The 25,675-nt window shown below is 43.5% G+C and overlaps 1 protein-coding gene across 29 annotated transcripts in view; it reads right to left on the bottom strand.

Annotated features, from left to right (window-relative positions):
• Window positions 1-25,675, bottom strand: part of LOC139389480 (ARVCF delta catenin family member b) — a 323,546-nt gene that overhangs the window by 188,205 nt on the left and 109,666 nt on the right. For all 29 annotated transcript variants that reach the window (XM_071136277.1, XM_071136295.1, XM_071136288.1 and 26 more), the window contains exon 3: window positions 9,864-9,973. The gene's annotated coding sequence lies outside the window, so the exon portion shown is untranslated. The remainder of the gene's footprint in view (window positions 1-9,863; window positions 9,974-25,675) is intronic.

Raw genomic sequence — 25,675 nt, 5'->3', positions numbered from 1 at the left:
GCCATGTTCTGTTATAATCCCACCCGGCACAGCCAGAAGAGGACTGGCCACCCCACATAGCCTGGTTCCTCTCTAGGTTTCTTCCTAGGTTTTGGCCTTTCTAGGGAGTTTTTCCTAGCCACCGTGCTTCTACACCTGCATTGCTTGCTGTTTGGGGTTGTAGGCGGGGTTTCTGTACAGCACTTTGAGATATCAGCTGATGTACGAAGGGCTATATAAATACATTTTATTTTATTTGATTTTGTCGTGGTCTATGATAATACTATAATAGGGTGATTCTTCACGAAACTATTAAAACAAGCCCATGATTTAGGATTTTCACAAGATTTTATCCATATAGAAGTGTCTTTTGGAGGAAGGATTATTGACAAATATTTGACATTTGTATCTTAAAGCATAAAAGAGAAATCATTAATTGAAGTTTTTTGAAATATTTGTGCCATTTTGACCATTCCAGACCTCCTTTATAACAGGAATGTTTTAACTGCAGGTGGTACAAAACAAAAGCTGGTGTCGTACGAGGCTTTACCGTTTTCTCTGATATATGAGTTGTATTTTGAGTTCAATAACACTTCTTTCATTTATCAATATATAAAAAACATATACATGAAATACGGGGCGGCAGGTAGCCTAGTGGTTAGAGCGTTGGACTAGTAACTCAAAAGTTGCAAGATCAAATCCCGAGCTGACAAGGTAAAAAGCTGTCGTTCTGCCTCTGAACAAGGCAGTTAACTCACTGTTCCTACCATTTTCACATTCACTCTGTTGGTAATATTTACAATTTGTCAGAGGTGTGGATTCAAGTCACAAATTTCATGAATTGAGACTCGGTTTTGTAAAGTTTATCACTAATTTTGTGGCATAGAGTCTCCGTGGATTACGTTCCAAGCAAACAGAGACAGTAGCCGCAGCACTTGCAAAGGGCGACAATTTCCGAATATACAGTGCCTTGCGAAAGTATTCGGCCCCCTTGAACTTTGCGACCTTTTGCCACATTTCAGGCTTCAAACATAAAGATATAAAACTGTATTTTTTTGTGAAGAATCAACAACAAGTGGGACACAATCACGAAGTGGAACGACATTTATTGGATATTTCAAACTTTTAACAAATCAAAAACTGAAAAATTTGAAAAATGCGTGCAAAATTATTCAGCCCCCTTAAGTTAATACTTTGTAGCGCCACCTTTTGCTGCGATTACAGCTGTAAGTCGCTTGGGGTATGTCTCTATCAGTTTTGCACATCGAGAGACTGAAATTATTTCCCATTCCTCCTTGCAAAACAGCTCGAGCTCAGTGAGGTTGGATGGAGAGCATTTGTGAACAGCAGTTTTCAGTTCTTTCCACAGATTCTCGATTGGATTCAGGTCTGGACATTGACTTGGCCATTCTAACACCTGGATATGTTTATTTTTGAACCATTCCATTGTAGATTTTGCTTTATGTTTCGGATCATTGTCTTGTTGGAAGACAAATCTCCGTCCCAGTCTCAGGTCTTTTGCAGACTCCATCAGGTTTTCTTCCAGAATGGTCCTGTATTTGGATCCATCCATCTTCCCATCAATTTTAACCATCTTCCCTGTCCCTGCTGAAGAAAAGCAGGCCCAAACCATGATGCTGCCACCACCATGTTTGACAGTGGGGATGGTGTGTTCAGCTGTGTTGCTTTTACGCCAAACATAACGTTTTGCATTGTTGCCAAAAAGTTCAATTTTGGTTTCATCTGACCAGAGCACCTTCTTCCACATGTTTGGTGTGTCTCCCAGGTGGCTTGTGGCAAACTTTAAACAACACTTTTTATGGATATCTTTAAGAAATGGCTTTCTTCTTGCCACTCTTCCATAAAGGCCAGATTTGTGCAATATACAACTGATTGTTGTCCTATGGACAGAGTCTCCCATCTCAGCTGTAGATCTCTGCAGTTCATCCAGAGTGATCATGGGCCTCTTGGCTGCATCTCTGATCAGTCTTCTCCTTGTATGAGCTGAAAGTTTAGAGGGACGGCCAGGTCTTGGTAGATTTGTGGTCTGATACCCCTTCCATTTCAATATTATCGCTTGCACAGTGCTCCTTGGGATGTTTAAAGCTTGGGAAATCTTTTTGTATCCAAATCCGGCTTTAAACTTCTTCACAACAGTATCTCGGACCTGCCTGGTGTGTTCCTTGTTCTTCATGATGTTCTCTGCGCTTTTGACGGACCTCTGAGACTATCACAGTGCAGGTGCATTTATATGGAGACTTGATTACACACAGGTGGATTGTATTTATCATCATTAGTCATTTAGGTCAACATTGTATCATTCAGAGATCCTCACTGAACTTCTGGAGAGAGTTTGCTGCACTGTAAGTAAAGGGGCTGAATAATTTTGCACGCCCAATTTTTCAGTTTTTGATTTGTTAAAAAAGTTTGAAATATCCAATAAATGTCGTTCCACTTCATGATTGTGTCCCACTTGTTGTTGATTCTTCACAAAAAAATACAGTTTTATATCTTTATGTTTGAAGCCTGAAATGTGGCAAAAGGTTGCAAAGTTCAAGGGGGCCGAATACTTTCGCAAGGCACTGTAACAGGCTGTTACTACAATTTCCGAATATAACAGGCTGTTACTACAATTTCCGAATGTAACAGGCTGTTACTACAATTTCCGAATATAACAGGCTGTTACTACAATTTCCGAATATAACAGGCTGTTACTACAATGTCAGGTAAAAAGGAAAAAACAGAAGAAAAATGTGTACCGTGAGTCAACAAGACATTTGTGTTTACACTGCCTTGCTTAGAAGGGGGAAACTGTCGGGTGAGTGTCGTGCGCTGTCGGTTGAGACGTGACAAGTTTACATTGCATATTACATGTGTAGCCGAGGGTATTTTGCAAAAAGTCTAGTAAGTGTGAAGACCCTCTAAGAGTTTCCACAGAAAATGTTTGCTAATAGTCTGGGGCTGAGGGAAGCGGGTGAGGAGAGCACACAAAGGTCTACCCATGTTCAACCCAATCCACCAATAACCACCACCCCAGTTTACTACACTAAAGTACATGGTAGAATAGCCCTCAAAACACACTGGGAGGCCAAGCATTTTGTGGTGACGATATTATTGGAGAGACGGGTTAAATCATTTTCATAATATTAAAAGCTAAATTAAACATTTAAATGTCATTAACCTAATTCCACAAAAAGATGTGGTAAATTTGACTGCTCTAGAGGTGTAAAAAAAATATTAAATTCAGTGTATATTTTATTCTACCACAGAGCGAATACAGAATGCTCTGAGGCTGACTCCTGATTCCCAGTTATTCTGGTGTGTGGCTTTTACTCAAGTATAAATGTGTTTCAGCACAAACCCTTGGGCCTGCACGGTGCTAAAAATAGCTGGGTAATAAATGTATTCTCACGCCACATGGCCACAATTCCAGCATGGTGGTAGTTCTGAGGGGACATGAGAGGCAGCAGCTAGTCAGTTGCTGCCTCACTTCAAAGATCCCCCTGCCCCTCCACAGGAAAACTCAGCTATAAATCATTACCACCACATTGGTCAGGTCTTTTGGAACCATTGTGACTGTGACCACACAATATAAGACATCTCCTCATTTTACTTTTGGAATAGGTGTAGGTCGTTATCAATAAAACATCACAATAAGGTGCAGAGCGTTTGATTTGCCTGGAAAAAGCAGGAGCTGAGACACAAACCGCTGGTTGACTCGAACAAACAAGACGAACTGGCAACAGACAAACAGAGAGCACAGGTACAGTAGGTAGAGTTAAAGTGACTATGAATACATAATAAACAGAGAGTAGCAACAGCGTAAAATTAAAATGCAAATATTCTGGGTAGCCATTAGAAGCTGTTCAGAAGACTTTTGGACCTAGACTTGGCACTCTGGTACCGCTTGACAATTTTTAGGGCCTTCCTCTGACACTGCCTTGTATAGAGGTCCTGAATGGCAGGAAGCTTGGCCCCAGCGATGTACTGGGCTGTACGCACTACCCTCTGTAGTGCCTTGCGGTCGGAGGCCGAGCAGTTGCCATACCAGGCCATGATGCATGATGCAACCAACTCTTGCTCTCGATGATGCAGCTGTAGAACTTTTTGAGGATCTGAGGACCCATGACAAATCTTTTCAGTCTCCTGAGGGGGAATAGGCTTTGTCGTGCCCTCTTCACAACTGTCTTGGTGTATTTGGACCATGATAGTTTGATGGTGATGTGGACACCAATGAACTTGAAGCTCTCAACCTACTCCCTTACAGCCCCGTCGATTAGAATGGGGGCGTGCTCAGTCCTCCTTTTCCTGTAGTCCACAATTATCTCTTTTGTCTTGATCACGTTGAGGGAGAGGTTGTTATATCCTTGTACCACACGGTCAGGTCTCTGACCTCCTCCCTATAGGCTGTCTCATCGTTGTCGGTGATCAGGCCTACCACTGCTGTCGTGCCTGGCCGTGCAGTCATGAGTGAACAGCTTTACCAACTGACAACTTTACCTGGACAAGGACTTGCCGATGTCAAGCTCTTTCCAAAAGCCAAATCTCTGGTGAAGCAAGCTAAATGACACATGCTTAGCTAGCTACATGACAAATGGATAGGATACCCTCACGTATCTGAAAATACAAGATCAATTAATGTTAACTGATCATGAAAAGTATGCAGTTACATGCTGTATAGCTGATGATAGAGCTAAATGTGGAATAATCTGAAATGTGCAGTTCTGACTACGCTCTTCAAGAGGTGACGATATTAAAACCAAATTGTTATAAAATGTATTTAACAATCCCTTGAAAACAGTATGTAGTTGTCAATGGTTTTGGCTGAGCTGGGGGTCTTCCTGCCCCAAAGCAGCCAAATCCAATGCTCTGCACTGTATTGTGCCGTTTTATTGATCACGACCTATACAACTCTGAAATGTAAAGGCAATACAAGGGCTCTTGTCAATTCAGCATACATCATTATGAGTCCCTTCACTGTTTAGTGTTCAGCGTTGGGCATTCAAATGCACCTATAGCCACCCACATCCTCCCTAACACCCCCTTGAGAGTATAGGACGAACATGTTAAGCTAATTCCTGCTACTGATTTGTGAGCCTCAGCCCAACCTCCTGAAGTGTCATAAACCAAGGTTGGATTAGTATTGGTTTGCTTCATTAGCCTCCTCCAAAAGAGCTTTGAATGCTACATTAAGACGTTTCCAGTGCAAATTAATTAAGCCCCACTCAACCAGGAACAAAGAGAGAGCCTGGCTTTTATTACATTATAAAGGCACCCCCAAACCTAGACGTGGGATGGGCTGAGTGGGAAGGGGGTGTAGGGGAATCGGTGTAGGGGGGTGTATGGGTAATGGGGGGAGGGCGACGAGGGTAATTGAGTGAGACCATCAGTGCCCGGTCCCCATCCAGAGACACTCACCTGATTAGGGACATTTCTAACCTATGTACTTTTAGCTCTGACTGCCAATTCTTCCCTTCTAGTGCCCATAATTGCAGCATAATTCCTTGTCTAAAACCATATGATGCCCTTATGATAAGGGAGGTCTCAATGGCACAAAGAGCTACTTAAAAACACCTGCTCCTGTGTATGTTTGTGTGTGTGTGTGTGTGTGTGTGTTGGGGGCCAGCATGCCCCTCAGCCCACCTGAGCTCTCTGATGGATAATACATTTGAACAATTAGACGCCAAATTGGAGACATTAAGGAGGCATCGCTCAGATTTAAACAAGCAGTGATTTCCAGGCCTTTAGTCTACATTCCAAATGGAACCCTCTTCCCTTTGAAGTGCACTACTTTTGACCAGGGCCCATAGGGCTCTGGTAAAAGCAGGGCACTATACAGGGAATAGGGTGCCATTTGGGACGTAACCTTACTGATATTTCTTCAGACTGTTCAAAATGTCAAAGCCTTTACGTGGGAATGACTGACAGTCTAGTAGTGATTAATCAAAATGTCAGAAATTCAGTTTAGGCTTCAGGAACACTTTGGAGTCTTACAGTGTTTTAGTACGTTGAATGGCTCGAAAATTGCTGGAATTATTCCCAAACATGAAGAAGAAAACGTTACTCATTTTAATGGCATGGTGGTTTGATACCAAACATGACAATTTTACATTATGACTTGAGTGTTGAGTTCTTCAACATTTTGTCTGAAGGAAAACTGAGAAAGCATGAGAAGACAAAATAACAGGGATGGATGGTAATGTTTTCATTTCAGACTAAAGAAGAAGTCTTTAATTATCATCGTCCACGGGAAAACATCTCAAGAGAAAAAGAAGATGGAGGAGAGAGAAGAGTGCTTCATTATTAGTATTGCGTTGCACAACTTTCTGTCAGAGTGAGAATGAAGGAGGGCTAGGAGAGCGTTAGACATGAATAGGTATTGGCTCTGGCAATAAAGCAGCAGCAGCAGCTACCAGGAACACATTGTCACTTCTAATACATACCTAATATTCTAAAAGGCATCAAAGGTGTGATGGTACTAACACAAGCCTGCCAGCTTGTTTTAAATAGCTAGGTAACAAAAGAACAGGTAATCTCGCTCATCTTTGAAGATTTACTCTTTCATCGAACCAAAACCACACCGTCACCCACCCCATCCTCAGTATCCTCACTGTCCTCTATCGAACATTAAAGTGAATGTTAATCCACTGTAGGATAAGCAAGGCTTAGAGAGGAGCGTGGAGAACCATTGCTGATTAGTTTCAAAAATGAAGAAGAGAATAAGCCCTTGTTTACCACCAATTTTCTTCTACCCTTTTCTTTGAAGCTCTTCTCTGTGTGGAAACTCAGTACCAGGCAGTCACACATGGACATTTAGACTTACAGTGAGGGAAAAAAGTATTTGATCCCCTGTTGATTTTGTACGTTTGCCCACTGACAAAGAAATTATCAGTCTATAATTTTAATGGTAGGTTTATTTTAACAGTGAGAGACAGAATAACAACAAGAAAATCCCAAAAAACACATGTCAAAAATGTTATAAATTGATTTGCATTTTAATGAGGGAAATAAGTATTTGACCCCCTCTCCATCAGAAAGATTTCTGGCTCCCAGGTGTCTTTTAAACAGGTAACGAGCTGAGATTAGGAGCACACTCCCTTTAAGACTGTGCTCCTAATCTCAGTTTGTTACCTGTATAAAAGACACCTGTCCACAGAAGCAATCAATCAGATTCCAAAGTCTCCACTACGGCCAAGACCAAAGAGCTCTCCAAGGATGTCAGGGACAAGATTGTAGACCTACACAAGGCTGGAATGGGCAACAAGACCATTGCCAATCAGCTTGGTGAGAAGGTGACAACAGTTGGTGCGATTATTCGCAAATGGAAGAAACAAAATAACTGTCAATCTCCCTCTGCCTGGGGCTCCATGCAAGATCTCACCTCGTCGAGTTGCAATGATCATAAGGAATCAGCCCAGAACTACACAGGAGGATCTTGTCAATGATCTCAAGGCAGCTGGGACCATAGTCACCAAGAAAACAATTGGTAACACACTACGCCTTGAAGGACTGAAATCCTGCAGCGCCCACAAGATCCCCCTGCTCAAGAAAGCACATATACATGCCCGTCTGAATGATTCAGAGGACAACTGGGTGAAAGTGTTGTGGTCAGATGAGACCAAAATGGAGCTCTTTAGCATCAACTCAACTCGCCGTGTTTGGAGGAGGAGGAATGCTGCCTATGACCCCAAGAACGCCATCCCCACCGTCAAACATGGAGGTGGAAACCTTACGCTTTGGGGGTGTTTTTCTGCTAAGGGGACAGGACAACTTCACCACATCAAAGGGTCGAACGACGGGGCCATGTACCGTCAAATCTTGGGTGAGAACCTCCTTCCCTCAGCCAGGGCATTGAAAATGGCTCGTGAATGGGTATTCCAGTATGACAATGACCCAAAACACACGGCCAGGGCCACAAAGGAGTGGCTCAAGAAGAAGCACATTAAGGTCCTGAAGTGGCCTAGCCAGTCTCCAGACCTTAATCCCATAGAAAATCTGTGGAGGGAGTTGAAGGTTCGAGTTGCCAAACGTCAGCCTCGAAACCTTAATGACTTGGAGAAGATCTGCAAAGAGGAGTGGGACAAAATCCCTCCTGAGATGTGTGCAAACCTGGTGGCCAACTACAAGAAACATCTGACCTCTGTGATTGCCAACAAGGGTTTTGACACCAAGTACTAAGTCATGTTTTGCAGAGGGGTCAAATACTTATTTCCCTCATTAAAATGCAAATCAATTTATAACATTTTTGACATGTGTTTTTCTGTTGTTATTCTGTCTCTCACTGTTCAAATAAACCCACCATTAAAATGATAGACTGATCATTTCTTTGTCAGTGTCACGACTTCTACCGAAGTCGTTGCCTCTCCTTGTTCGGGCGGTACTCGGCGTTCGACGTCACCGGTCTTCTAGCCATCATTGATCCATTTTTCATTTTCCATTGGTTTTGTCTTGTCTTCCCACACACCTGTTTTCAATCCCATTCATTACCTGTTGTGTATTTAACCCTCTGTTTTCCCTCATGTCTTTGTCAGAGATTGTTTATTGTCAGTGTAGTGTTTTTTGTATAGGTGCGCGACGGGTCTTCGTACCCATATTTGTTTATATTCATTTTTCTTATTAGTGTTATGAAGCATGTTACTTGGACATTTATTAAATGACTCCATTTTACACTCCGTTTGACTCTCCTGCGCCTGACTTCCCTGCCACCTATACACATATCTCTGACAGTCAGTGGGCAAACGTACAAAATCAGCAGAGGATCAAATACTTTTTTCCCTCACTGTACCAACCCAAATATGTCTCTTTGCTCATACTTCCATAGAAAGTGTGCACTCCGTGTTCCTCTAGTCTCTCCACATATGGAGGAGGTACAGTTAGCTCTTGTGTGTATAAAGGAAAACCTCCTACCAGTACAGTCCTATATAGTATGAATAATTTCCTTAGGGTGGTTTTTAGTTGTTCAGTTTTTTTTGTAATTCTTTTTACCTCTTATGTTTGTTATGTAGTAAATATTCCAGAGTTTTTCCTGTGAAGCACATTGCGTTGCATTCCATGTCTGAAATGTGCTGTAGAAATAAAGCTTGATTTGATTTGCCCTCGGCACAGTATTGTCAGTGAGCTATCATATTAGGCAGGATGTTACAGTGTGGCATCAAATAAGTTGATTTTGTATATGTGTTACATTATATTCAATTAGAGAGAATACACGTGATGCCAGTAATTACAGGCAAAGATGAAAGAGGAAAAAATCCCTTTGTCAAAGAATGATGAAAAAGGAGCACATCTTTCAAAGAAGTGCTAGATATCCACATTGCAATTACTGTCACTTAAAGAACCTAAAACCACACTACCTACTTCAAACACTCAATTACACACAGTTGAATAGGTCTTTCGAAAGTGGGCCGGAACAAATGGGGCCTCCTCTGTTTTCAAACACAAGCAGTGTGAGGAACAGAAGATGAAAAAAACACCTTTCAGTGGACAGGTGTTCTTGGGCAGGTCATTTACAGATACAACCCAGTGAATTATTGAAAATGTAGCACGTCCCCTCAAGGAAAGGCTTTTAATTATCTTTACAGAGATATGAAAACATCACAAGAAGCAGCAACAACTAAATGTAGTCATATCAAATACAGAAGCAAAGGTACACAGTATTCCTCAGAGCCTCTGTTAGGTAATAGACTCAAGGATGTATTGAATTGAAAATAACTAAAGGCAAGGATAAAGGGGGAGAGAGAGAGAGAGAGAGAGAGAGAGAGACAGACAGACAGAGAGAGAGAGAAAAAAAGACACACAGAGAGAGAGAGAGAAAAAGACACAGAGAGAGAGAGAGAGAGAAAAAGACACAGAGAGAGAGAGAGAGAGGGGGGAGCTGCGGTAGCTACCTTAGATGTGTGTTGGGTCTGTCAGATGGCTGGGGAGTGGACCTGGGGCAGCTCTGTTAAAGTTGACAAGTTGCTATGATCCACGCTGGAAGATCTGCCTCATACAGCAGCTGCAGTGAAGAGTAAACAAGGACATGGGGAACTAAATAATCAACCATACCAACAGTACACCATTAAAATATTGCCTTAACATCGTACAACCACTACTGGTTCACACACGAGCATGCACATACACACACACACCTCAGTCTGTCACTCTACACTGCTCCCCCCACACAACCTCATTTGTACGGTAAATGGTCACGACCGGTCTGAAAGATTAGGGAGTCTTTTCTGGCAGTGGATATAATAACCTGACAGGACGGGAGGGCACTGCTGCTGCTGGGCAGAGAGAGTCTTTGAAGGCTTCAGCAGTGATGAAATCAGACAAGTCCTGACATCCCTTAGCACTTTCCCTCTGCAGTGGTGCAGCCAGCATGGGTTCAATTAGCTCTTGATCATGACTCAATTCCATTACATTACACATAAGAGTCATAGGACGAAGGCGTCGTCCGTGTGGGGTAGTTTTGTTAAGAGCCCCGATGCTCAATCTGAACATTAACATGCGCTAATTGCAGAAAAGGTTTTGGAAACATGAGAACCTTCTCTTACATATCAGCGGTTAAAGGTTCAATTGATACACACCTTGTTAGGGTTATTGTTCCCACACGGCCATATCTCCACTTTACAGCGCTTGTTTACGCAAGACAGAGGTGACCACCTGTGCTAATTAGCTATCTAGGGTGCTCCAAACACCTGTGTGTAACGGAAGATGGCTGCCAGAAACGTGTTGTCACTGAAAAATACTGTCAGCTGCAACTGTGATAAAGCAGGTTAAAACAGTGTACCTGGAACTGTGATAAAGCAGGTTAAAACAGTGTACCTGGAACTGTGATAAAGCAGGTTAAAACAGTGTACCTGTAACTGTGATAAAGCAGGTTAAAACAGTGTACCTGTAACTGTGATAAAGCAGGTTAAGTGTGTATTTTGCATTTGTGAAATTATTTTTGATGTGATATGAAAGTAAAGGGCTTTAGGTTTCTAGAACCGTATTGCAATTGAAAATCGATTAATGTTTAGAAATGGAGCATTTGGCTGTTTTGGATACCAGAGCCAGACTACCTCGGAAAATAACATACAAGGCTCCTGAAGAGTACACCTTAGGCTAGGGTTGGATAGACAGTCCAGCTGCTCCCTTACCTCCCTAACCTAACCTGGTCCCTGATGCTGTTAGCAAGAGAGGTTTCCACTGTGACTGAACCCATGACATCTTCAGTACAGCTACATTCTATTTCAATTCTAACAATCAGCATTTTACAAAATCAGCTTTTTAGACTCCAGGCCAAATAAGCTCCACCAACACTATCAGGCAGGTAAAGTTATGATCGGAGGGGACCTGGGGTAAATCCAGAAAAAATACATCTAAGTCGACTTTCTGCCCCCATCCTTTCATTTCTCGTTGGGTTTGGGATGAGAATATCCCTGCCTCTCCAGGGAATCCTGGGTTCGAAAGACAGATACGCTTTGAGCACCTTGGATTTCTGGGACAAACTACAAAAGGTGAGCTAAGTGCTCACCACTCAACCACTCACACTTCTCACCACTCAACCACTCACACTGCTCACCACTCAACCACTCACACTGCTCACCACTCAACCACTCACACTGCTCACCACTCAACCACTCACACTGCTCACCACTCAACCACTCACACTCCTGACCACTCAACCACTCACACTGCTCACCACTCAACCACTCACACTGCTCACCACTCAACCACTCACACTGCTCACCACTCAACCACTCACACTGCTCACCACTCAACCACTCACACTCCTCACCACTCAACCACTCACACTCCTCACCACTCACACTCCTCACCACTCAAGCACTCACACTGCTCACCACTCAACCTCTCACACTGCTCACCACTCAACCATTCACACTTCTCACCACTCAACCACTCACACTCCTCACCACTCAACCCTCTCCAGTCCCAGCCCAGGTTACATTAGTTATCACACTGCTCACCACTCAACCACTCACACTGCTCACCACTCAACCACTCACACTGCTCACCACTCAACCACTCACACTCCTCACCACTCAACCACTCACACTGCTCACCACTCAACTCTCTCCAGTCCCAGCCCAGGTTACATTAGTTATCACACTGCTCACCACTCAACCCTCTCCAGTCACAGCCCAGGTTACATTAGTTATCACACTGCTCACCACTCAAACCTCTCCAGCAACAGCCCAGGTTACATTAGTTATCACACTGCTCACCACTCAACCACTCACACTCCTCACCACTCAACCCTCTCCAGTCACAGCCCAGGTTACATTAGTTATCACACTGCTCACCACTCAACCCTCTCCAGTCACAGCCCAGGTTACATTAGTTATCACACTGCTCACCACTCAACCCTCTCCAGCAACAGCCCAGGTTACATTAGTTATCACACTGCTCACCACTCAACCCTCTCCAGTCACAGCCCAGGTTACATTAGTTATCACACTGCTCACCACTCAACCACTCACACTCCTCACCACTCAACCCTCTCCAGTCACAGCCCAGGTTACATTAGTTATCACACTCCTCACCACTCAACCCTCTCCAGTCACAGCCCAGGTTACATTAGTTATCACACTGCTCACCACTCAACCCTCTCCAGTCACAGCCCAGGTTACATTAGTTATCACACTGCTCACCACTCAACCACTCACACTCCTCACCACTCAACCCTCTCCAGTCACAGCCCAGGTTACATTAGTTATCATACTCCTCACCACTCAACCCTCTCCAGCAACAGCCCAGGTTACATTAGTTATCACACTGCTCACCACTCAACCACTCACACTCCTCACCACTCAACCCTCTCCAGTCACAGCCCAGGTTACATTAGTTATCACACTCCTCACCACTCAACCCTCTCCAGTCACAGCCCAGGTTACATTAGTTATCACACTGCTCACCACTCAACCCTCTCCAGTCACAGCCCAGGTTACATTAGTTATCACACTGCTCACCACTCAACCCTCTCCAGTCACAGCCCAGGTTACATTAGTTATCACACTGCTCACCACTCAACCCTCTCCAGTCACAGCCTAGGTTACATTAGTTATCACACTGCTCATCACTCAACCCTCTCCAGCAACAGCCCAGGTTACATTAGTTATCACACTGCTCATCACTCAACCACTCACACTCCTCACCACTCAACCCTCTCCAGTCCCAGCCCAGGTTACATTAGTTATCACACTGCTCACCACTCAACCCTCTCCAGTCACAGCCCAGGTTACATTAGTTATCACACTGCTCACCACTCAACCCTCTCCAGTCACAGCCCAGGTTACATTAGTTATCACACTGCTCACCACTCAACCCTCTCCAGTCACAGCCCAGGTTACATTAGTTATCACACTGCTCACCACTCAACCCTCTCCAGTCCCAGCCCAGGTTACATTAGTTATCACACTGCTCACCACTCAACCGCAGACAAAGATAAGTGATTCAGATGTTATACAGATCCCTTGTTGTAATGAATACTCATGGATAAAAAGGTGTAGATTCACACGCAGAGCGAGGCAGGTGTTCATTTCGCCTTCGCAGAAGGCAGGAATCGTGGTCACAGGCAGGCAATGGTCATACACAGGTAGGCAAACAGGCAGGTGAATCAAAACTAGGACTGAAGGCTATAACTGGTTCTCACAAACAAGCTAGGAAAAGGCTTAGTAGAGTCAAAACTAACAATACCTCACAAAGGCACAAACAGAAAGAACTGAACTAAATAAGGAGCTGATGAGACCAGGAATGTAACTAACACAGGTGAAATCAATGAACAGAAATGAAAGACAAGGCTTTGTTGAAGAACACAACGAAACAGAACACAAGGTTGACTAAGAAAATAAATACAGAACCTTACATTTAGAATCAATACTTCTCACAGTCTATCCTGTTAGCACTAAACCCACTGCCGACGTCTTTGGAACATTATGTGAATTTAACATTTTAACATGTCTGCAATTCTTTTACGTAATGTCCCTGTCTGTCCTTGACTTTCAAGTCTTTTTAACACAATGACGTAACACACCTTTTGCCACACAAGAATCTGTCCATTTATGACACACCACTACCATGACTTCTCTGTCACCCCGAACATCTCCATCCTGGCATTGCAGCTAGCTGAAGAAATCTCATGTATATTAGTGCCTGATACTGTACTGACTACTGCCTTTCAATCCATTTCAGTCCTACATTATGCAGAGCCTTGCATATTCTATCACAACTTGTCCCATCACCCCACACCATTTGGAGGAGGCCCCAGTGTAATTCTCTGATTAATAATGAATGGGATGTGGCCCAGGCTGACTGAAATGGTGTGCATCACAAATGGCACCATATTCCTTCCTTTCGACCAGGGCCCATGTGGCTCTAGTCAATAGTATTGCACTATAAATGGAATAGGGTGCAATTTGGGATGCATCCCCTGTCTGAGGATGGCTTATTATCTAGCCGCTTCTCTGCAATGCAGTGTTATCTGGGAGGGGAGCTGGCAGGTAAGAGTGGCCAAGCTTGATCCTCCTCCTCTTCCCCATCTCCCTGGTATCAGAGTGATGGATGAGTGGAGAGAGGTAGTGGTGTGTGTGTTTGTGTGTGTGTGTGTGTGTGTGTGTGTGTGTGTGTGTGTGTGTGTGTGTGTGTGTGTGTGTGTGTGTTTGTGTGTGTGTGTGTGTCAGTCACCAGGTAGGCAGTGATGCAGAGCCCTCTGTTCAGAGAAGAGTGGCTCAATTAGAGGAATAGAGAAGGAAACCCCACTTCTCTGCACCACCAGGCCTCCTAAACATCATATAAAATAGAATCTATGTCAATAAAATGGCAACTATGTAAACACACACATCTAAATGTTTATTTAAATACAACAGTGAACATGTTTCTACAGTGGGCTGAGTAAACATACCAGCGTGAATAGCATGCTGACAAGCAAATTGAACCACATCTAATATTATCCTGTACTGTACCAAGTGGAATAGGAAGCCTCATCACAGGTTTTGTGGACCCTGAATGAGCTCACTTCATATTTATATTTTAGTCATTTAGCAGACAATCTCATCCAAAGAGCAATTAGGGTTAAGTGTCTTGCTCAAGGGCACATTTACATATTTTTCACCTAGTCAGCTCGGGGATTCGAACCAGCGACTTTTCGGTTTGTGGCCCAACGCTTTTAACCGCTAGACTACCTGCCGCCCATGTTCCTCTGTGTCAATGAGTCAGATTTGGGTCAGGTTCGGAAAAAAATGACATTCTGATTCCCCCAATTTGAGGATGCCGAGCATTCATCCAAGAGCTATTATTAGAGAGAGAGAGGTAAAACGTCCTTGCAGCCAGGCAGGCCCATCAGAACTTAGTCTATGAGGTGGACAGAGACTGAGAGACTAATTGAAAAAGCCCCGCCGGAGAAAATATTTCCTACCAAAACAAAGAGGCAGAGCTCTCAAAACTCTGAAGGATTGTGGCAAGGAAGAGGAAGTTGACATGACAGGGATCTTTGGCCCAGAGTGTTAGAGGACAGAAGAGGCTACATCAGAAGTAGAGATGTATCCTTCCTTCCTTCCTTCCTTGTCTCATTGAGGCAAGTTTACCACCCTGTTGTTTCCACCAATCCAGTAGCAGAAAGAGATAAATCAATGTTTCCACTCCAAGCCACTCTGTCTGAGATTGCTGCTTGATTACACCACAGCACAACTCGCCTCTCTGACACAATACTCCTCAGAGGTTCATGCACACAGAATTAATCAGGGGAGAATTATGATAACACTTGAGGCTCTATTTCTAAGGTGAAAGAGTTCTAGATGTTAACGGAGGCTCTAGTTCTAGGATGAATGAGTTCTACAAGAACACTGGAGGCTCTAGTTCTAGGGTGAATGAGTTCTACAAGAACCCTGGATGCTCTAGTTCTAGGGTGAATTAGTTCTACAAGAACACTGGAGGCTCTAGTTCTAAAGGTAGTGCCACTGTAAAGAAATATAGTTCAGAAGAAAAATCTTAAAAGCTATACAATAATGCCATAAGGGACAAACACTTGGCCCACTTTTGGTTATATTACTTGATTTTATGATATCATCCTATTGGGGATAATATCGGTAACCCAGAACCAAATATTGCCTCCAGCCAGCTTCTGGATTTGGTTCTCCTTTGAGGACGAGCACATTTTGTACAGAAATAGGAAAAAAGGTTGAAACTTATCCCTGAAACGGACCGGAACAGTCACAGTATAAAACCAGGAAAGAGGTCAGTGTCTTCAGAACAGCATTCATCATTACACACACTTCAAAGACAGCATAGGTAGTCTGATCAAACACTGATTAGACAGCAATGGTGGAAGACTGACTGACTGCAATGTGTGTGTGTGTGTGTGTGTGTGTGTGTGTGTGTGTGTGTGTGTGTGTGTGTGTGTGTGTGTGTGGTGTGTGTGTGTGTGTAGGCCCCCCAGGGGTGTGTGCTTAGTCCCCTCCTGTATTCCCTGTTCCAACCACAACAATGTATGACTCCAACACCATCATCATAGATTGCTGATGACATGACGGTGGTAGGACTGATCACCGACGGCTATGAGGCAGCCTATAGGGAGGAGGTCAGAGACACGTCAGTTTGGTGCCAGGACAACAACCTCTCCCTCAATGTCAGCTAGACAAAGGAGCTGATAGTGGACTACAGGAAACGGAGGGGCGAGCACGCCCCCATCCACATCGATGGGGCTGTAGTGGAGCAGGTCAAGAGTTTCAAGTGCCTCAGTGTCCACATCATTAAGAAATTAACATAGTCCACACACACCTACACAGTTGAGAAAGAGGGCACAACACCGCCTCTTCCCCCTCAGGAGGATGAAAAGATGGGGCATGGGCCCTCAGATCCTCAAAAGGTTCAACAGCTGCACCAATGAGCATCTTGACTGGCTGCATCACCACTTGGTACGGCAACTGCAAGGCACCGCAAGGCCCTACAGAGGGTAGTGAGTACGGCCCAGTACATCACTGGGGCAAAGCTCCCTACCATCCAGGACCTATACACTAAGCGGTGTCAGGAGAAGGCTAAAAAATTGTCAAACTCCAGCCACCCAATTCATAAACTGTTCTCTCTGCTACTGCGCGGCAAGCGGTACCGGTGCACCAAGTCTGCAACCGAAAGGACCCTGAACAGCTTCCGGCCCCAAGCCATAAGGCTGCTAAACAAGACCAAGCATGTGACAAATACAATTTGAGTGCGTCCGTCTGTCCGTCTGCGTGCGTGCTTGTCCGACCACAGCAGGCCGGTTGTGAATTCATCCCAGCTCCTCGTTATCTTCTAGAACAGATGGATGATGAGTCTCCCTGATGGAGAAACTTAGCAAGGGGGAGTTTTAACACGCTGACAGTTTGAATAAAAGATCCCCACTGGGATTTGTGCATGACAGGGAAACCTAAACCTTGTACTCTTCAATTATGTGACACCTAGTACTGCAGCCCAGGAAGGCTTGTTCAGGGCTCTGCTCTGCTCTCATCTGAATCCATCCAGAAAGACAACGGAGGGAGGGAAACAGGACTTTATCTCAGGTGAGAATGAGAAATAGAGAGATGTGTCAACGGCAGCCAGGAGATCAAGCGCTGCTGGGAGGACATTATCGTTTACAGGTCTGTGTCCCAAACACTACCCTATCCCTTATATAGTGCACTACTTTTGTCCAGCCCTGGTCAAAAATAGTACATTATATAAAGAATAGGCAATAGGGTGCCATTTGGGATGCAACCTAGGTCTATTCCTGGTGGTGCAGAGATGCCAAGAGGACTGGTACTGGCACGCTGTCATAACATTACATTAAAGGTGATGAGGGGGGTTCAGTCTAGGGTTGGTTTTCAGAGATGGGTTTTACAGTTCATTACACGACACTAAACATGCTTTGCGCCAATTACAGTCTAATTAAGAAGGACATATTGTTAGCATTGGCGAGCAGATATGAGCTCTGTCTGAGGGAGGAAAACAACAGATTAATTGTTGAGAATCTTAAGTCTAATCAGAGTTAATCACTGAAACAAACAAGTGAGGTCAAGGGAACTGGAGCCTGAAAGTGAAGCTAAAAGCTATAGGGCATTTTACTGCATGTGCAGAGAGTGTGTGCGTGGTGAAGGTCGTTATGGCGACCACGACACAGACAATGGCATATCCTGTCATTGTTTAATTAGCCTCGGGGGAAGGGGGAGGAGTCATCTCAAACAGAGATAAGGGTGTGACACCCGTGTGTCTCCACCTTTCTCCTTCTCATCTTAAAAATAAAATATTTTCTAGCCTACTGAGAAAGCAATTACTAATCACCATTGAACCCTTTAACAGGAGTTGAGCGATTGAATTTCACCCCAGGGCCAGGGCATACAGCAGCAAACTAAAAGGAACTCAGCCCAATGTAATTGGCTACCACTTTCACGCTAAGAAAGGATCTATTTATAGAATGCTGGGTAAGTCACCATTTCCTGATCTGGCCACGGAAAGGAGAGGAGACGTAGCTCCACTGGCATCAACAGCCATTTTCTGCAAACCACTGGTTACCGGAGCACAAAGCAAGATGACGGCTCGTAGGAAACCATGGTGCTTTTCACAGCCCTGACTGTATGTATTTTTAACCACACACTGTAGGCCTATGTGATTCGTTCTTCTAGTCACATGTCATTGCACTGGCAGGTTTCCTTTCAATCCCTCTATAGAAAAAAATAAAGTCCTCATCATGAGATTTCCAGACATAAATCCAGGTAGTCTCACGTTCAATTATTTGAGTTCGGAGTTTTCATTCTGTCAGAGTAATTCAGGAGCACGGAGAAATAATGGAATTCCTCATTCAAATAGAAGTTCAAAAAGAAATGGAGGCTTTAATAGAATCCATTTGACATTGTTCTCAGATAGCTGGAGCCAATGCACTACAGTATATAGGAAATAGTGTGTCATTTGGGACGAAGCTAAAATGACCCCATGCTGCACAGTAGGTTCTAAAAAGCATGACCTGGTAAAATACAGCCTGAAAATACATGCTGTCTGACTTTATATCACAGCTCATTAAAACTGACACATCGCTTGTATTTATTTTATTCAAGGCATATATAGGTCCTCCATTCAGTGGCTAACCAACCATAAAAAAATAAGTATGTACAGTGTATTCAGACCACTTGACTTTTTCCACATTTTGTTACGTTACAGCCTTATTCTAAAATCAATTAAATTATATATTTTTTCCCACATCCATCTACACACAATACCCCATAGAATTTGTTGCAAATTTATTAAAAATAAAAAACAGAAATACCTTATTTACATAAGTATTCAGACCCTTTGCTATGAGACTCAAAGATTGAGCTCAAGTGTATGCTGTTTCCAGTGATCATCCTTGAGATGTTTCTAGAACTTGATTGGAGTCCATCTGTAATGATTTCAATTGATTGGACATGATTTGGAAAGGCACCTGTCTATATAACGGTCCCACAGTTGCCAGTCCATGTCGGAGCTAAAACCAAGCCATGAGGTCGAAGGAATTGTCCGTAGAGCTTCGAGACAGGATTGTGTCAAGGTACAAATCTGGGTAAAGGTACACAAAAATGTCTGCAGCATTGAAGGTCCCCAAGAACACAGTAGCCTCCATCATTCTTAAATGGATGAAGTTTGGAACCACCAAGACTCGTCCTGGAGCTGAGCAATAGGGGGAGAAGGACCTTGGTCAGGGAGGTAACCAATAGCCCGATGGTCACTGACAGAGCTCTAGAGTTCCTCTGTGGAGATGGGAGAACCTTCCAGAAGGACAACAATCTATGCAGCACTCCACCAATCGGGGCTTTATGGTAAAGTTGCCAGACAGAAGCCACTCCTCAGTAAAAGGCACATAACAGCCTGCTTGGAGTTGATTAAAAAGGCCCCTAAATGACTCTCGGACCATGAGAAACAAGATTCTCTGGTCTGATGAAACCAAGATTGAACTCTTTGGCCTAAATGTTAAGCGTCACATCTGGAGGAAACCTGGCACCCTCCAACAAGACAATGACCCTAAGCACACAGCCAAGACAACGCAGGAGTGGCTTTGGGACAAGTCTCTGAATGTCCTTGAGTGGCCCAGCCTGAGCCAAGACTTGAACCCAATCGAACATCTCTGGAGAGACATGAAAATAGCTGTGCAGCGACGCTCCCCATCCAACCTGACAGAGCTTGAGACAATCTGCAGAGAAGAATGGGAGAAACTCCCCAAATACAGGCGTGCCAAGCTTGTAGCGTCATAACCAAGCAGACTCGAGGCTGTAATCGTTGCCAAAGTGACGTCAACAAAGTACTGAGTAATGGGTCTGAAAATGTGGTATTTTTTATAAATTTGCTATTATATATTTCTAAAAACCTGTTTTTGCCTTTTCATTATGAGGTATTGTATGTAGATTGATGAGGGGGAAAAAACAATTTAATCTATTTTAGAATAAGCTGTAACAAAATGTGGAAAAGGTCAAGGGGTCAGAATACTTTCCGTATGCACTGTATGTATGCAGCGCATTTGGAAAGTATTCAGACCCCTTTACTTTTTCCCGAAGCCACTCCTGTGTTGTCTTGGCTGTGTGCTTAGGGTCTTTGTCCTGTTGGAAGGTGAACCTTCACCCCAGTCTGAGGTCCTGAGCACTCTGGAGCAGGTTTTCATCAAGCATCTCTCTGTACTTTGCTCCGTTCATCTTTCCCTCGATCCTGACTAGTCTCCCAGTCCCGCCACTGAAAAACATCCTCACAGCATGATTCTGCCACCATCATGCTTCACCGTAGGGATGGTGCCAGGTTTCCTCCAGACAATTCAAGGTTGGGTAGGTTACTTTTTAAATGTAATCCGTTACAGATACTAGTTACCTGTCTAAAATTGTCATCAGTAATGTAACTTTTGGATTACCTAAACTCAGCAACAAAATTGGATTACTTTCAGTTAATATTGGATAACTTCACCCGTAAAACACATAAGCAAAAAAATATTATTATAATTTACTGCAGGATGTTTGAACCACACATTGAATAATGTAGGCATTTATTTGGGTTGAAAAACAATTGAACAACAGGAAAACTGCAGTGTGGCATTATTGATTTGGGTAGCATGTTACTCTAAAACCATAGCTAGCTAATTAAGTTAGCAACAACCCTGACAGGGAGCATCTTGTTATGTTGGGTTACAGAGTGCAACTAGCTTTCAAAACGTTTTTTTCTTCTTTTGATTTAGCTAGCTAGCAAGGCTATGTAGCCCAGTGAATCTCACCCAACTATCAACAACTATTTATCTTAGTTCAAATAGATTTCATTAGTAAAATTGTTAACAAATTAGCACAATAGCATATTTGCTACGATAACTTGCTCACTACATTAGTTAGCAACCGACAGAGCAACCTTAAGAGAGCAGCATACTGCATAGTGTAGGAGAGTTGGCAAGCAAATTAGCAAACTAAACAGGCTAGCTAGCTCTGAAATCTTAGACCTATGCCGGAATATTTGTAACATTGTGAAGACAACCTGTCTGTCTCTAGAGACTAGCTAGCTAAGCAAGCTAAGCAAGTGTTTCTTCAGGTTCAAAGTCGAGGCTCTGGATGTCGACAGCAGCTTTACCGTGGGCAAACATAGTTTGCATTGAACTGTTTCATTCCCTTTTCTTCTTTGAACACAAATTGTTCTTTGAAATGCCATCCAAAAAAATGCACTGCGTTGGCGCACAATACCATTCTCTTTTGTGACCATGTGTGGTGCACCGGCGGAAAGATCAAAGTATCACTTTTTTGGTTAACGACTGATGTTAATATGGAAAGTAATTAAGAAAACAGGCAATTGTTTCATGGAAGAAAAAAATGTATGCAAACATTCCTTCTAAATTTGAAATAATCCCACAAGTAATTATTTACATTTTCAAAAGTATCGGTAATCTGATTACATTATTTTTGCTGGTACAATTACGGATTACGGTTACAGGTTTTTTGTACTGTAGTGTGCAGTTTTAATCCATTGTAATCCTGCCAGATATGACGCTTGGCAGTCAGGCCAAAGAGAACAATCTTGGTTTCATCAGACCATAGAATCTTGTTTCTCATGGTCTGAGAGTTCTGTAGGTGCCTTTTGACAAACTCCAAGTGGGCTGTCATGTGCCTTTTACTGAGGAGTGGCTTCCGTCTGGCCACTCTACCATAAAGTGGTTGGTGGAGTGCTTTAGAGATGGGAGAACCTTCCAGAAGGACAACCATCTCCACAGAGGAAATCTGGAGCTTATTCAGAGTGACGATTGGGTTCTTGGTCACCTCCCTGACCAAGGCCCTTCTCCCCCAATTGCTCAGTTGGCCGGTGGCCAGCTCTAGGAAGAGTCTTGATGGTTCCAAACTTCTTCCATTTAAGAATGATGGAGGCAAAGGGTTTGCATCTTTGAAGAATCTACAATATTTATATAACATATACTTTTTTACTACATGATATCCATATGTGTTGTTTCATAGTTTTGATGTCTTCACTATTATTCTACAATGTAGAAAATAGTAAAAATAAAGAAAAACCATGGAATGAGTAGGTGTGTCCAAACTTATTAGTGGAACTGTAGTGTGCAGTTGTCACACAACACAATGCCACAATTTTGAGGGAGCGTGTAATTAGCATGCTGACTGCAGGAATGTCCACCAGAGCTGTTGCCAGAGAATGTAATGTTAATTTCGCTACCATAAGCAGCCTCCAACGTTGTTTTAGAGAATTTGGCACCATCCCAACCGCAAACCACGTGTAACCCCGCCAGCCCAGGACCTCCACATCAGGCTTCTGCACCTACAGGACCCGGACAGCTGATGAAACTGTGGGTTGGCACAACCGAAGAATTTCTGCCCAAACTGTCTGCAGAAACCATCTCAGGGAAGCTCATCTGCGTGCTTGTCGACCTCAACAGGTTCTTGACCTGACTGCAGTTCGGCATCGTAACCGACTTCAGTGGGTATCTACTCACCTTCGATGCTTTTCAAGGATTATTCCTGGTTTCAACTGTACTGGGCAGATGGCAGACATGGCCTTGTATGGCAAGCGGTTTGCTGGTGTCAACGTTCTGAATAGAGTGCTGGTGGGGTTATGGTATGGGCAGGCATAAGATCGACAACAAAGACAATTGCTTTTTTTTGTTGGCAATTTGAATGCAAGGAGATACCGTGACGAGATGCTGAGGTCCACTGTCGTGCCATTCATCCGCTGACATCACCTCATGTTTCAGCATGATAATGCACGACCCCATGTTGCAGGGATCTGTACACAATTCCTGGAAGCTGAAAATGTCCCAGTTCTTTTTTTGAAACATTGAAAAATAGTTAAGTCGATTTTTGGGTCAAATTAACCAGTTATCTACCTCTGTTAAGCAGCTAGCTATCTATAGCTGCATGTAGCTGGTAGCTTGCCAGCTAGTTAGCTCCCAACTCTCAAGTGTATTTAAACTAATATCTGACCATCTCGGAAATATGAAGTTATTTCAGAATGAAAAGTTAACTGGTTAGCGCATCATGCTTTGTGACATTATGTTAGTGTCAGGTATGCGTAAATGGCTGTAAGGGAGTCAGGTGCAGGAGAACAGATATTGGGTAGTAAACGGAGCCTTTTATTTAGGCGAACCAAAAGCACACGTGCCGTGAACACGAAATAACAATACGGGTTAACATAACCCAGCACAACAGACTAACGTGCGCACAACATGAAACAGAATAAACAATACCACACAAAGACATGGGGGGAACAAAGGGTTAAATACACAACACATAATGAGGGAAATGAGAACCAGGTGTGTGGGAAAACAAGACAAGAGGAAAATGAAAAATGGATCGGCGATGGCTAGAAGACAGGCGACGTCGACCGCCGAGCACCGCCCGAACAAAGAGAGGCATCGACTTCGGTAGAAGTCGTGACAGTTAGATAATGTTTTCACTTAATGCATGTTTGTTGCATTCTCCCTGGTGCACTCGTTCGATTCGTGAACTGGCTGCTCATTCTAAATATCATAATCTAATCTGTCCGAAGTAGTGGCCGCCTGTGTTCATCTGGTTTTTGACATGCAAAAGTGAAATAGGTGTACTTATGCTTTTATTCAAATGCACAGATTACTTAATACAATATATATATATATACAAAAGCATATGGACAATCCCTTCAAATTAGTGGATTCGGTTATTTCAGCCACATCTCTGGAGTGACAAATCACGCTTCACCATCTGGCAGTCCGACAAACGTATTTGGGTTTGGCGGATGCCAGGAGAACGCTACCTGCCCAAATGCACAGTGCCAACTGTAAAATTTGGTGGAGGAGGAATAATGGCCTGGGTCTGTTTTTAAAGGTTCGGGCTAGGCCACACGCTACAGCATACAATGACATTCTAGACAATGCTATGCTTCCAACTTTGTGGAAACAGTTTGGGGAAGGCCCTTTCCTGTTTCAGCATGACAATGTGTCCGTGCACAAAGCGAGGTCCATACAGAAATTGAGATCGGTGTGGAAGAACTTGACTGGCCTGCACAGAACCCTGACCTCAATCCCTTCGAATACCATTGGGATGAATTGTAACGCCGACTGTGAGCCAGGCCTAATTGCCCAACATTAGTGCCCGACCTCACTAATGCTCGTGGCTAAATGTAAGCAAGTCCCCGCAACAATGTTCCAACATCTAGTGTTACAGGTGCAAACGGAGGACCAACTCCATATTAATGCCCATGATTTTGGAACAAGGTGTTCGAGAAGCAAGTGTCCACATTCTTTTGGTGAAGTAGTGTTTATTTCCCCAAGAAACTACCAGTAGTTTGAAAACTTGGAATAATATTTATATCATGCTGCTTTGTTGACAACTCCAACCACCACCTCATCCTATACAGTTTTAGTCAGTGTTATTCTTTCTCCTGGGCCTGTATTCACCAAGCGTCTGAGTATGTGTAGTGATCTAGGATCAGCTTCTGTCTTATTTATTATGATCTAAAAGGCTAAACTAATCCTAGATCATCACTCCTACTCCAAGACGCTGGGCCCTTGGAGTTTCCATCACATGCCTTAATTTGACAGAAACCGATTGAGGTGGGCATTCAGAGTGAAAACCAGGAGGAAGGCAGAAGGACGGAGGGTTGAGGGAGAAGATGTAGAGGAGGTAACAGGATTCTCATGAATGTTTCATGGATATTATTTTTCTTCCAGACGCTGTGCTTCTTCTCTGGATAGGGAGAGGCGAAGCAGACAGACAGTTCTGCTAACTGACTGATGAGTCAGTCTGATTCTGTCATGTCTCTCCTTTACTGAACAGACTCAGGGCTTTATGCTTTCAGAATCACTAATCCCAAAACTATTGGGAGCAAAACAAAACACCTATTTGGAGGCCATGCATGAATGTCTGATTCCTATGAAAAATTGCCTGCAACTGAAAATCAATTCAAGCATTCTGTCTTGTGGTGTGGGAAGGTTGTTGTTCTGTACATTACCCCAGGAACTCCCTGTTACAGATTTGATTGAGTAGAACCCACAGTCCGGGCCAGCTTGAGGCTGCCAATGCATCTCAGTAATGGCCAAAGTTTTATAGGTACAAGTTACAGCCACTGTCAGGGCTTTGGGACTTAGCCTGGACAGCGCAACAATCAAAACCTTGTTTCCCAATAGAATCATTCACTGTTTCATGCCAACTACAATATACACTGAGTGTATAAAACACTAAGAGCACCTTCCTAATATTAAGTTGCACCCCCTTTTGACCTCAGAAGA

This window comes from Oncorhynchus clarkii, chromosome 30 (genome assembly GCF_045791955.1).
Source record: "Oncorhynchus clarkii lewisi isolate Uvic-CL-2024 chromosome 30, UVic_Ocla_1.0, whole genome shotgun sequence".
In the NCBI taxonomy this organism is placed as follows: domain Eukaryota; kingdom Metazoa; phylum Chordata; class Actinopteri; order Salmoniformes; family Salmonidae; genus Oncorhynchus; species Oncorhynchus clarkii.
Note: the sequence above shows the minus strand (reverse complement) of the source record. Positions and strands in the feature narration are given on the sequence as shown.